We start from the raw sequence: 13296 nt of genomic DNA on the forward strand, positions 1-13296 counted from the left end.
ACAATCATAAAGAACCACCTAATGGTATAATGCAAAATATAGCCAATAAGGGTAAGTATGTTAACATAGAAAATAAGAGGAAACATTAAAAGACAACATGCACTACCTCACTAAGCTAATAATCTATTTTACGGCTGTCATGGTCACTAGAGTTCTTGACCCAGCTTTCTGCCAGTTGTTACCACTACTCTCGAGGCGCGGAGTCTAATGTAGCGACTGGTCTTCTCCAGGGACCCCCACAAGAGGGTTTGGGTTTCTGCGGCGTCACCACGCAGGTCGCGGCCCTCCAGAGCGTGCAGCAGAGCAATTCAGTACAGCTTAATATAGAGATAGATGGTAATAATGATGCAATGATATTTAAAAGAACAATTGTATTAGTATATATATAATGGTTGTAACAACAACTGCCCGAACCAGCAGCAAGATAAAACAGAACTATGGAACAAACAAACAGCAGTAAAGTTATCCCACATGAGGCTAACAAAGTCCGTCCATCTAAAGGAATATAACACGGCAGTGATAGTAAATCAGAAATAGTCCATCTAGAGGATTATAGCACGGCAGTAGTGGTGAATCAGAAGTAGTCCATCTAGAGGAATATAGCACGGCAGTAGTGGTGAATCAGAAGTAGTCCATCTAGAGGAATATAGCACGGCAGTAGTGGTGAATCAGAAATAGTCCATCTAGAGGAATATAGCACGGCAGTAGTGGTGAATCAGAAGTAGTCCATCTAGAGGAATATAGCACGGCAGTAGTGGTGAATCAGAAATAGTCCATCTAGAGGATTATAGCACGGCAGTAGTGGTGAATCAGAAGTAGTCCATCTAGAGGAATATAGCATGGCAGTAGCGGTGAATCAGAAATAGTCCATCTAGAGGAATATAGCACAGCAGTAGTGGTGAATCAGAAGTAGTCCATCTAGAGGAATATAGCACAGCAGTGATAGTAAATCAGAGGTAGTCCATCTAGAGGAATATAGCACGGCAGTAGTGGTGAATCAGAAGTAGTCCATCTAGAGGAATATAGCACAGCAGTGATAGTAAATCAGAGGTAGTCCATCTAGAGGAATATAGCACGGCAGTAGTGGTGAATCAGAAGTAGTCCATCTAGAGGAATATAGCACAGCAGTGATAGTAAATCAGAGGTAGTCCATCTAGAGGAATATAGTACGGCAGTAATGATGAATCAAAAGTAGTCCATCTAGAGGAATATAGCACAACAGTAGAGGTGAATCAGAAGTAGTCCATCACGGATGTGGTTGAGAAGTATCCGGCCAACGAGTGAGATGCAGCGGTCACTACAGCATACAACAGGAGGCAAGTTTACCATGGAGGTGGCTGAGAAGTATCCGGCCAACAGGTGAGATGCAGCTGTCACTACAGCATACAACAGGAGGCAGGTTTACCACCGAGGTGGCTGAGAAGTATCCAGCCAACAGGTGAGATGCAGCAGTAATGATTAGACAAGACAATAATGGAATAAAGTCAATGAATGAATAACTTTACCACGGATGTGGCTGAGAAGTCTCCGGTCAACAGATGAGATGCAGCGGTCACTACAGCATACAACAGGAGGCAAGTTTACCATGGAGGTGGCTGAGAAGTATCCGGCCAACAGGTGAGATGCAGCGGTCACTACAGCATACAACAGGAGGCAGGTTTACCACGGAGGTGGCTGAGAAGTATCCGACCAACAGGTGAGATGCAGCAGTAATGATTAGACAAAACAATATTAGAATAAAGTCAATGAATGAATAACTTTACCACGGACGTGGCTGAGAAGTCTCCGGTCAACAGATGAGATGCAGCGGTCACTACAGCATACAACAGGAGGCAGGTTTACCATGGAGGTGGCTGAGAAGTATCCGGCCAACAGGTGAGATGCAGCGGTCACTACAGCATACAACAGGAGGCAGGTTTACCACGGAGGTGGCTGAGAAGTATCCGGCCAACAGGTGAGATGCAGGTAGAACTTAAAGACCAGTGTAGTGAGGCAGGAATGCTGAAAGTAACTACAGCCACAGGAACAGAGAGCACAGCTGACACGAGGAGGTGAGAATCAAGATCAGACATTTAAGGAGGGGTCAGAGGTGCTTTAAATAGAGAAAATGCAAATGGATAGCCAATACAATTAAAGGGAAAGTTATAAAAGACCCTCCAGGTTAGCACATGCGCAGAACCATAGTCAAGATGGCGGACGGCCGCGGCGAAGCACAGGCGCCAGCAGAGGGGCAATTGGCCTAACTCTAGGTCTGGAAGTCCGGTGAGTGACACCGGCGATATCAGATGGTCACCGTCTTTTAGCTTATCCAGGAGCTCTACAATCTAGTGAGATTGTAAACGTGTGAACCAAGAAAGCACTATGACTTCCACCTAAAAGAAACCTGTGTGTGTCAAAAATGTTACCAACGCGTTTCATCCGACAGGACTTTCTCAAGGGTTACTGTGCGTAACTCAACTAGCAATATTTACCCGACAGCTTCATCAAGCAGGTGATGCCAATTATGTATATAGGAATGGCCTTACATGGATCATTTTTATGAAACCTAAAACTGGGACATAATTTGGCATCTGTTTTTCTTAATCTGTAAAATTCAATTTGTTTTTTTTTTAGTTAAAATTCACAACAACACTTAAAATTATATATTTAGTAAACCCTCTTTATCTAGGTCTACAATGGGTATACAATTTAGGTGTTAGGAAACCCTCCAGCCAGTACTACAAAACCCGGAGTCTGCTCCGAAAGTCTGGTGTTCACTGGAGCCCCTAGTGGTGGGGACAGACTTGGCTGTAGACAAACAGAGGGTCGTGAGATGTGCACTGACTGGGGAGAACCCAGGAATAGAGGATAATAGCAGACAGCAGACAACGTATCCAGAGAACAAGCCAAGGTCAGAGGTCACAGGCAATACAACAGGGTCCAGAAACAAGCCAGGGGTCATACATGGGAAATCAGATCTAGAATACAGCACAGGATCAGGAAACAGGGAACAGGGAGCCTAGCTACACTGAGAGCTATAACTGGCAGTGAGGCTCTGTCCTCACTGCCTTAAGTAGTGAGAGGAACCAATAGGAGCAGAGTGCCAGCGAGACTCCTCCCAATTACAAAAAACAGTGTAGATAAAGCCATGACTAATAAATCTATGCCCAATAATTACAGATCAGATAAGAGCACATGTGAAATGCTGCAGGTGCACTTGAAACATAAAAATGTTTAATTTCTTCTGCGCGCATGCACCTGGCTGTAGGAAAGCTGGCCGGCGCTGCGGCAGAAGAGGCAGAGCGTCCCGTTTGTTGCCCAGGCAACCGGGACGCGCAGGCGGAAGTGACGTCCCGGTCGTCAAGGAGATGGCCGGAACGTCTGGGAGATCCGGAAGTGAGCCTCCGCGGCCCTTGGGGAGCCACGGCTCGTAACATTAGGACAATAAGCACTCCAAGATTCTAGCAGGAGAAAGGATTGTCCTGGGAAAACTGTGACATATGGAGAGTGTCCTTATTTTATTACTGCAGTCCCCTTTTTCCCCCACTAGAAATCATTAACTCCCACTGGTTATTTTCGCATTATTTAGATGTCTAATGCATTTTGGCATGAACTCGCTCCCAGCTGCCGTGACTTTGGGGTGTTTGCCACCACTTATTGAATACGGGCAATAGGACCCCAATATACTGTCCCACGCTGGCAAACAAGGTTTCTAGCTATCCACAGACTAGCAAGACCCACACCAGCAAGCAAAGGGTTAAATCTTCACACCTCCAGACTGTTACACAAATGTAAATGCAAGCACACACAGCTTGTTAATCAAATGTATCAACAAATCACACACTGGCATTCAAAGGGTTAACTTAGCCTAGCTATATTCTTCTTAACAGGCTAATGGATTCGTTAGAGTATCAAGGACGCAACATATTAAATTATAGATTTAATATACAAAAGTACACGGCATACAGATATAAAAAAATAAGTAATAAACAATTAATAGATTGACATACGCAAGCAAAACAGTTTAAAATAAAAGAGGTTACATTCAGAGTGTCACTTACATGAATGGCATACTCTGTGCCATGGGAAATTGGCAAGGAAGATGGACAGCTAATCAACATGGATTGATTTTTCCAAAAGTCTGAGAATTTTCTGTAACTGGTCTCAGTTTTTTTAAAGACAGTTCAACACCTATCCTCGCCCCCAGGGGTTGTGTCTGTGATACTTTTTTCAATCACCATTTGATTGTTGTCTGATTTACTACTCAATTCTACTATGTGATCTAACTTTTCTGTGGAGCGTCACAAAGATCCAATTTTATTACTAATAAATCCCTTATGACTTTGTCGATCTTTTGAAACCAAACGTGATGAAATTTTGACAATGTGACATACCTTTTCCAAAGATATGTGATTTTAGCTGTTTCGGATACCTCCCGTACCTGTCATTCACAACCCTGGTGTGATTTCTGCTCCTCAGTATGAAGTAGCACCCGGCTTTCCCAAAATATGAAGACATTTTCCTTTGAAGCTCATATTTCTATATACCTGTATAGGCCTGCAAAATGCTGCCTTAGGCTGCAAGGATGTCCAGCTGTGACCAACCCCACAAAGTCTATTCAGGTGTCCAAAAACTAACTTCTCATACGGGAATGTGAAAATACGCATACAACAGACTTTCTGTCTTCACATTTTACACTTTAGTAGCTGAACTTATCAATGGATTAATTTGATATAACATATTTACATTGCAGTTATGATTTATCCATTATTCCCCACAATTATGTGATGGGTTCATCCTTATAAATAACTGTAAGTTGTCTATGTTCACGACACATTTAAATTAATTTGATAAATGAATATGATTTTCTACAACAGTTTTATTTTATTTGGCATGCAAAATAAACTGGTAGATTTTATGGAATGAACAATATTCAGGTCACGTTGGTGTCCCAGTTTTTCATTTCAAAAAGCCACATTGTATGGAAGCTCTATCAGCACTATGAGTTTCTACTAGCACTTAATTTCTTAACTGTGAGCGCAATGGTCATCAGTGACACCACTGGGACCACCACTGTAGTCTGGTCCTGTTGTTCACAAAAAAGAAAAGAACACTAGCGCCAAGCCTAAAGTAAATCTGAAATAGTAATATTTACAAATATAAAAATAAAATAAAAAATGTTTAATTAAAAATATAGGCTACCTATAGTCTATAAGTCCACCTTTTAATGAAGAAAAATATTTTATTGCTATCAATAACAACATAAAATAGTAAAATTCTGCCAGATAATATAAAATAAATTACCCCCACAGTGCACACTGTAAATCCCTCATAAACTTGTGCTCAAAAGACCATGTAGTATATTACCAATCAAAATAATGGTGGTGGGTAAAGTCACATCCTTAGTGAAACACACTGTAAATAGAAGTGTATAGACAATGAACTGTGCTTAATTAGATGCAGCGCTACAGTCTCTAATAAGCTCATATAACATGCAACTTTGACAAGAAAATTTCACCCCGACCAGTTCCAATCTTTGAGTATGGATGGTTCAGCCATGAGGCACGCAACAGAGTCTTGCTTTCCGGGCACCCGGCATGTCTGTATAAACCTCATCAGGTGTTTCTCCACAGCCTGAACCTCTACATAAAGAACCTCATAACAGCTTTAAAGAGGGATCAAACTTGTTGAAATGATGCAAAAAGGTTGAACAGGACTGTAGCCTCCATGGCTAAGTGTCGATGTAAGCGGGCATGAGGATGTCCTCAGACGGCCAGGATACACAAAACTTTCCTTACCATTTAACTATTTATTCATTTATGTATGCTGGAATGTGGATGTCCTCACATAGTCAAAATACATGACACTTTCCCTATCTTGCAGTCTGTGTCAGTACTTTATGCAAAGTCAAAGTGGTAACTCTGGTGACAACAAACCGCTCCTACACATACCCCTACGATTGTTCTGTCCGGACATTGGGAAAGCGGTGTCCCTATACACCATGTTCCAGACATGGGTCCTCACGATGCAATAAAAACAAGTATGTGTGTGTGTTTTTGTGTATAGAGGGGTTATCTTGTGCTTTTAATGTAAGTGGGGGGATTTAATGTATAAGTACGATAGCTTCTTTGTAAACATAGGCTTGGAAGGGCTTTTAATATAAGTGTGGGAGAGGGGGGTAAAGGGATTTTAATGTAAGTGGTATTTTATATGATGTGGATGGGGTGTGAAATATTAATTTCATAGTAGGTTGAGAGTGTAGCACACAAATATCAACTTTAAATTTCAGTGTACAAATAAGCTATCAAGTATTTGTGTGCTACATGAAAAAACAGTCAGTATTTAACTTATGTGCAAAACAGGAAATTAATTTGCACCCCTTGCATTGTAACATGGTTTCGTCCAGGAGACTTAAATAAGAAACTTCTTAATTTAAGATCCTTAATAAATCAGGCCCCATTTTACAATGCAAGGGGTGCAAATTAGTTTTCTGTTTTGCACATAAGTTGAATACTGATTGTTTTTTCATGTAGCACACAGGTTTTTTTTGGACTACTGCAAGTTTACAGTTAACTCAAAAAGGAGTTTATTTTAAGTGGTCTATTGCAGCACAAGATGTGTTTTGCAAATTAAAAGAGGCATTTCAAAAAGCACCAGTTTTCTGACTCAAACACAGCCCAAGCTTTCTTTCTGGAAGTAGGTGCATTCTTGTGCCTATTTTTCAAACAACTTTGCACCAGCAGGACAAAATTACTATGTTGGCGTTAGAGAACTCTTGGCCATTAGGTTGGACTTAGAAGAATGGAGACACTTGCTGAAAGGATCCGAATTTCCGATTACCATTTCAACTGACCATAAACATGTTGGATATTTATAAAAAGCCAAAACACTAAATTATCATCAAATCCAATGGGTATTGTTCTTTACTTGTTTTAACTTCATTGTTACTTACCGTACTGGGTCACATAATAGCAAAGCACATGGGTTGTAAAGAAAATTTGAAAGACTTCAGGAAAACTTGGAAAAAATTATCAGTAGAGACATACCACTAAGAGAAATCGGGACCATTTAAAAGTAAACTGGAGTTATCTAGAAATCATACTCAAGCAGTTGGACATTTAATTCTCCCACGATGCATCCCCCTGCTGCCATCCCTACTCTTGGCCGTGGCTTCGGCCTCACTCTCCGGCCACTCCTGGCGTGGGCTTACCTACTGCTGTCCACTTGCCTGCAATGCCTGCCGCCTTCTAGCACCCTGGCTCTCTCCAATTCTACTGCCCCCTATATCTCCAACCTCCTCACCATTCACACCTCTGCCCGCTCCCTGCGCTCGGCCAGTGACCGTCGCCTCTCCTCCACTCTGATCACGTCTTCCCACTCCAGAATCCAAGACTTCTCCCGAGCTGCTCCCCTCCACTGGAACGACCTCCCTCGCTCCATCCGTCTCTCACCCAGTCTGTGCTCCTTCAAACGGGCACTCAAAACTCACCTGTTCCTCAAAGCCTACTAACAATCCACTTAACCTTTACCTTGTTGCACCTTCGCAAACATCCTTCTCTCGTTCTCCCCTCTCTCCGCCAGCCCCGCCTTTCTCTCCCTTACTTTAATGGCTCCCTCCTGTGCCTGTTTGTCCACCCTCCCTTAGGATGTGAGCTCGTATGAGCAGGGCCCCTCTCCCCTCCTGTCTCCATACCTGTTCTTCTACTCCATCTTCGCTCATATGTCTGCCCGGAGTTCTGAAGTATTGGCACTTTGTGTTTATTGCTCTGTACTATGTCACCCTGTATGGTCTCCTGTTTGTATTATGTACGGCGCTGCGGAAACCTTGTGGCGCCTAACAAATAAATGATAATAATAATAATAATAATAATACAGCTTTCAAGGATATGTGTTCCTTACCAGCATCATAATTCTAGAGTGCTCGGTCACCTTGGGAGATCTAAGACGTTTGACCTTATTGAGAGATATTATTGGTGGCCCCGAATGCGTAAGGAGGTTGAAATCTCTACATCAAATCATATAATGGGCCTCTTGAAGCCTTTACCAGCTTCTCTGGAATACTGGAGAGAAGTTTCAATTGGTTATGTTGTGGAACTACCTCCTTTACAAGGGTTCAATACAATTTGGGTAGTAGTTAACAAAAATGACTCACTTTATTACATAAACAAACAAAAAACTACCTTCAGCTCCATAATCTGCACAATTGTTCTTAAAGGATATATTTTGCTTACATGAGTGCCCAAGGTCCATTATTTCCGGCACACTTCTGGATAACATTCGTAAAGCATTACAGAATCAATTAGATCTCTCGTCAGCATACCATCCCCAGTCTAAGCGGAAGATGGAATGAATTGATGAGTGTTTAGAACAGTATTTGAGATCTATGGCAATGGCAGTCACTGAAAAATATTGAGCAGCAGGGAAACTGAAGAGTTACAAATGCAGGGATATGAAGACAAACTGTGAGTTGAGTAATGGAAATCAGACAGGACCAAGAACATAAGGGAAAAGAACATTGCTTGACAGGTTGTCCAAAGCACAGCCAGGGCTGGTGCAAGGTTTCTTAGTGCACTAGGCAAAGGTTCAATCTACCGCCCCTGCTCCCCCCCAGTACACTCAACCCATACTCATATATTCATCAAGAAAAGATTTGAAAACTTCAAGTCGGATTAAAGGGAATTAAAAATGTTAAAAGTAAATGAATATCCACATTTCCATAATGCCTACATTTACAGTGATTAAAAAAAAAGAGACCGAACATTCACTATGAAGTAAAAATGAAAGTGAATGATAAATGACGTGTAATTTTCACACTTATTGTGATGTAATACTAGAATATTATATGTGAGGCAGAATCGTAAAATATACCCTAAATTAACATTTATAGGGCAGTGGGACAGAGGCACAAATGGGCAAGGGGACAGGGTGTCAAAGGCACACACGGGCAAAGGGACAAGGGGTGACAAGGGGACAGGGGGACTGAGTCACACATGGGCAGGGGAACACAGGGACAAAGTCACACACGGGCAGGGGGACAGGGGGACAGATGGCCAAGGGGACAGAGGCACACATGGGCAAGGGGAGAGGGGGACAAAGGCACACATGGGCAAGGGGGCAAAGGCACACACGGGCAAGGGGACAAGGGTACAGGAGGACTAAGGCACACACTGCAAGGGGACACAGGGACAAAGACACACACGGGCAAGGGGACAGGGGGGCAGAGGAACACACGGGCAGGGGTACAGAGGCACACATGGCCAAGGGGAGAGGGGGACACAGGCACACATGGGCAAGGGAGCAGAGGCACACACAAGCAAGCGGACAGAAGCACACACGGGCAAGGGGACAGGGGGGCAGAGGCACACACGGGCAGGGGGACAGAGGCACACATGGCCAAGGGGAGAGGGGGACCACGCACACACGGGCAAGGGGGCAGAGGCACAAACAAGCAAGGGGACAGAAGCACACATGGGCAAGGGGACAGAGGCACAGATGGGCAACGGAATAGGGGGACAGAGGCACACACGGGCAAGGTGACAGGGGAACAAAAGCACACATGGGCAAGGGGACAAAGGCACACATGGGCAAGGGGACCTGGGGACAGAGGCACAGATGTGCAGGGTGCACATTGCAAGGGGACAGAGGCACACATGGGCAAAGGAACAGCGGCACACATGGGCAGTGTGGCAGGGGGACAGAGGCACACATGGGCAGTGTGGCAGGAAGACAGAGGCACACAAGGGCAGTGGGACAGAGGCACACATGGGCAAGGGGACAGAGGCACACATGGGCAGGGTGGCAGAGACACACATGCACAAGTTGGCAGGAGAACACATGGGCAAGGTGGCAGGAGGACACATGTGTAGGGTGGCAGGGGGACAGAGGCACTTGTGTGGGTGATGGTGTTGTCATTTTGCATTGCTTTAGATGTAACACATACACAACTCTCCTTAGCTTACACTACAAGTGTCTTCAGTTTCTTAGTCCATTAAGCTGAATATAGCTGCCCCTTTTGTCACTGTAAATCTAAGCAGTGCTGCTACCTCCCCTGCCAGACTTTCAGCTCTCTGGGTTTCTTTCAGGCTGCAGCTGAGTGTAGCAAGGAAGGATATCAATCGGGTGCACTGGCTGCACACACAATCAAGCTTTCAATGGAGTCTCGCTTCTGAAGTTGCCTCCAACACTGCAGAATCCCCCTTCCTTCCCCTGGCTCACAGATCCCTCAACGAATCAGTAGCGACACCCCCACAGCTGCTGACACCTGGAGTGCCTGCATCTACTCCACGCCCGTCACCCTGATGGGCACCATTGATCCTTCATAAGTTCCACCATGGGAAGAGAATATCTGGGCAGTAGTGAGGGGTGGGTCCATTTCTGTGCTGCTGTGGAACTCAATTGCAGATTCTGGGTCTTGAAATGTGCAGAAGGGAAGGAGGTTAACTCCTGTAGGTAAGCTGCAAATGTCCAAAAGTTCACAAAATCATCAGTAATACAATACATAACAGAGTCCTGACAATAATAACGCTGTTCAGGAATTTATCAATGAAGGTTATTTTTTTTTCCAATAATGGATACAATCCAATTCTAGTTCTTCTTTTGGCCACATAATCACTGGTACCAGCTATCTCAGTCATCCGTAGGAAGATGGTAATATCTAGAGTAATACTCAAATTATAAGAAGCTAAAATACTATTCAAACAATAAGCTGATAAACACTGTAGACCGGTTAAGAAATAATCCATAAATAATTGTCTTGTTATCTACAAGGAATTTAAATTTGAGATGTCAGTCTCCCAAGTTAGCAGATAAATTGATTTGTCCATTTAATATCATAGAAGTATCAAAACATTTGGTGGTACATTTTGCTACCTATTGCTATGTATCATTCATCATGTAATCCCACCCATCTTTCACCCCTTACTGCCCACCCCACCCATTATAAGCCAGAGATAAGATGAATGTATCATTGAGAAAATGTTAAATTCACAGCATTGGAAGCTACAGTACTTCATAAATTGGAAGGGATATACACGCCTGGAAGTTATTTTTAAAGGATGGGGTTACTGCCACCAACTATGAAAACAGTAGCTCTTCTGATTCTGCCCTGTGAACCTGTCTGCTGCTGCATTATTACCTTGCATTGGATCTGGATCATAATCTCTCTGCTATTACTACGTTATATGCATATCAGGCTTTGGCCTATGTTTTAACATTGTTCAACAAGTTGAACCAGTTCCCGCAATCTATTACCAGAATTCCTGTGCTAACGGAATTATTTTTTTTGACTGAATTCTGCTGTTGCATACTACTGTACTTTAGAATTGTTCCTTGTTTGCAGGTCTGCCTTTACTTTAATTAATACTGCCAGGTGCTGTCCCTCTCTCCTCTCTTTGGGACGGCCGCCTGCTTCCTCGTCGGGCCCTGTGTCTGGTTGCTCGCCAACCAGACACGTTTTTTCCTGCCAGACGGCCGGCTGATCTGCGCATGCGCATTCAGTTGCCAGGCAACAGGACACGATTCTGAGGTCCGGTGGCGGCTGCTTATGTCGTTGTCAATTGTCCATTTAGCCCTTCCCTATATAAGGAGGCCTCTGGCACCATTAGATTCTCCAGCACTTCTAACTGCCTGTGTGTTCCTGCTTGTTTGGCTCCTGAATTTGGCATTCCTAGATCACTCCATTTGGATCTCCCCTTAGCTCTGCATCTCTCTGTGATTTGACCCCTGGCTTGCTGGCCTCCCTCTTGGATCTTGTTTTGCACCTCACTACCCGCACGGCTCTGACCCGGACTGTCTGACCTCTCTTCACCCCTACTTCACTGGAAGCTGTTCTAGAGAACCACGACTTGCGAGTCCTTTACGGCGAAGACCAGGGGCGTTTTAGACTCCGCGCCTCCAGACTCAGCAGAGCCTATCCCAGCAAGTAGGCAACATCCAATTTACCTTGTGTGTCTGTGACAAGTACTATATGCTTACCTCTAGTGGACGCATCCTCTTTGCTAGCTCTATACACTGTAGTAGTGACCACTATTCACAGGGGTCTCTACCTCTGGCTGAACGCTGTCAGTGCTTCAGTTTGCTAGTCTGTCCATAATGATGAACACCACCAAAATTGTATCTGTAGTCAGTAAAAATATTCGCTGATGGGACATGGCTTAGCTGTTTAACTATACAGATGGGCTTATCGCGTCCTCCACACCAAATCTGGCTAAATCTACTGCCATCAGGGCTCACTCTACTCAATATCATTTAGCACTGACTAAAAAAGTGTCTGATACACCTTCCAGCTACTAATTTGTATTTTTGGCAGACCTATCCACCCCCACACTGTAGACCCTTGTTATCACGTGGGGCCCACATGGAACACTAAATGCACCCAAGTCCCTGCAAATTCACTGGTCAGAAGGTGCCTACTAATTATAAAATGATAGCCCCATTTACTCCAAGCCCAAAATTGGTCATTCCCCCTACAGCTCACCATTACACACCTGAAGTGACAACCACCAGTCTTGGAGGCTTACAAATACATCAATCAGGTAACTGCTCCCACCACAACACGGAGGTGTCTAAATAGAGGCCTCAGTTTAACTAGTGGCAGTGCTGCACCTGAGCATCCACCAGCACTGCACAATGGAGCATGACTTTAATCCCAAATTACATCTGTGTAGTAAATAACTCATCCATCTAGTAATCCATCTCCTAGTGACCAATTACAAAGCCTAACTCTAGACATCTCTGGTCCTGTACATCTTTCCAAGTCCTGATTACCAGCCAGCTCTATTACAGACAGACAGCCCCTGTTTACAAGAGGCAATCAGCAAAACACGAGCAAAAGACATATCTACCCAAGTCAACTTTGCTGTCACCTGAAGTCACATAAGACAACACAAAAAACAAAAGAGCAATAAAATAGTTATAAAACAGATTAGCATACCAGAACTTACCTGCCCTGATGTCACAGTGAAGATGGATTTAGGTGGAAAAGAAAATGGTGGAAAAGGTGCTAAAATTATTTGAGAATTTGGCAGTTTTCGGGCTCAGTCTTTCTACTGATGAATTGCCCATAATTACTAGCCTTGCCCGTACAGATTATGTGAGTGTGCTGTTTCCATTTTTATTCTTGTTTTACTTTATAAAAACTGTATTGCAATTATATTTTCTGTATGTCAATTTGCTATCACAATATTTATTCAACAAGCATTTTGACTTTATGTCAAATTAAACTCTATTAATGTTCTGTATTTGTGTCCTTAAAGAATTCACATGACAGATAGGCTTGGTTTTTATAATGCTACACTTGTAAAGGGAATTATTTGGTTT

The sequence above is a fragment of the Mixophyes fleayi genome, chromosome 10 (assembly GCF_038048845.1).
Source record: "Mixophyes fleayi isolate aMixFle1 chromosome 10, aMixFle1.hap1, whole genome shotgun sequence".
In the NCBI taxonomy this organism is placed as follows: Eukaryota; Metazoa; Chordata; class Amphibia; order Anura; family Limnodynastidae; genus Mixophyes; species Mixophyes fleayi.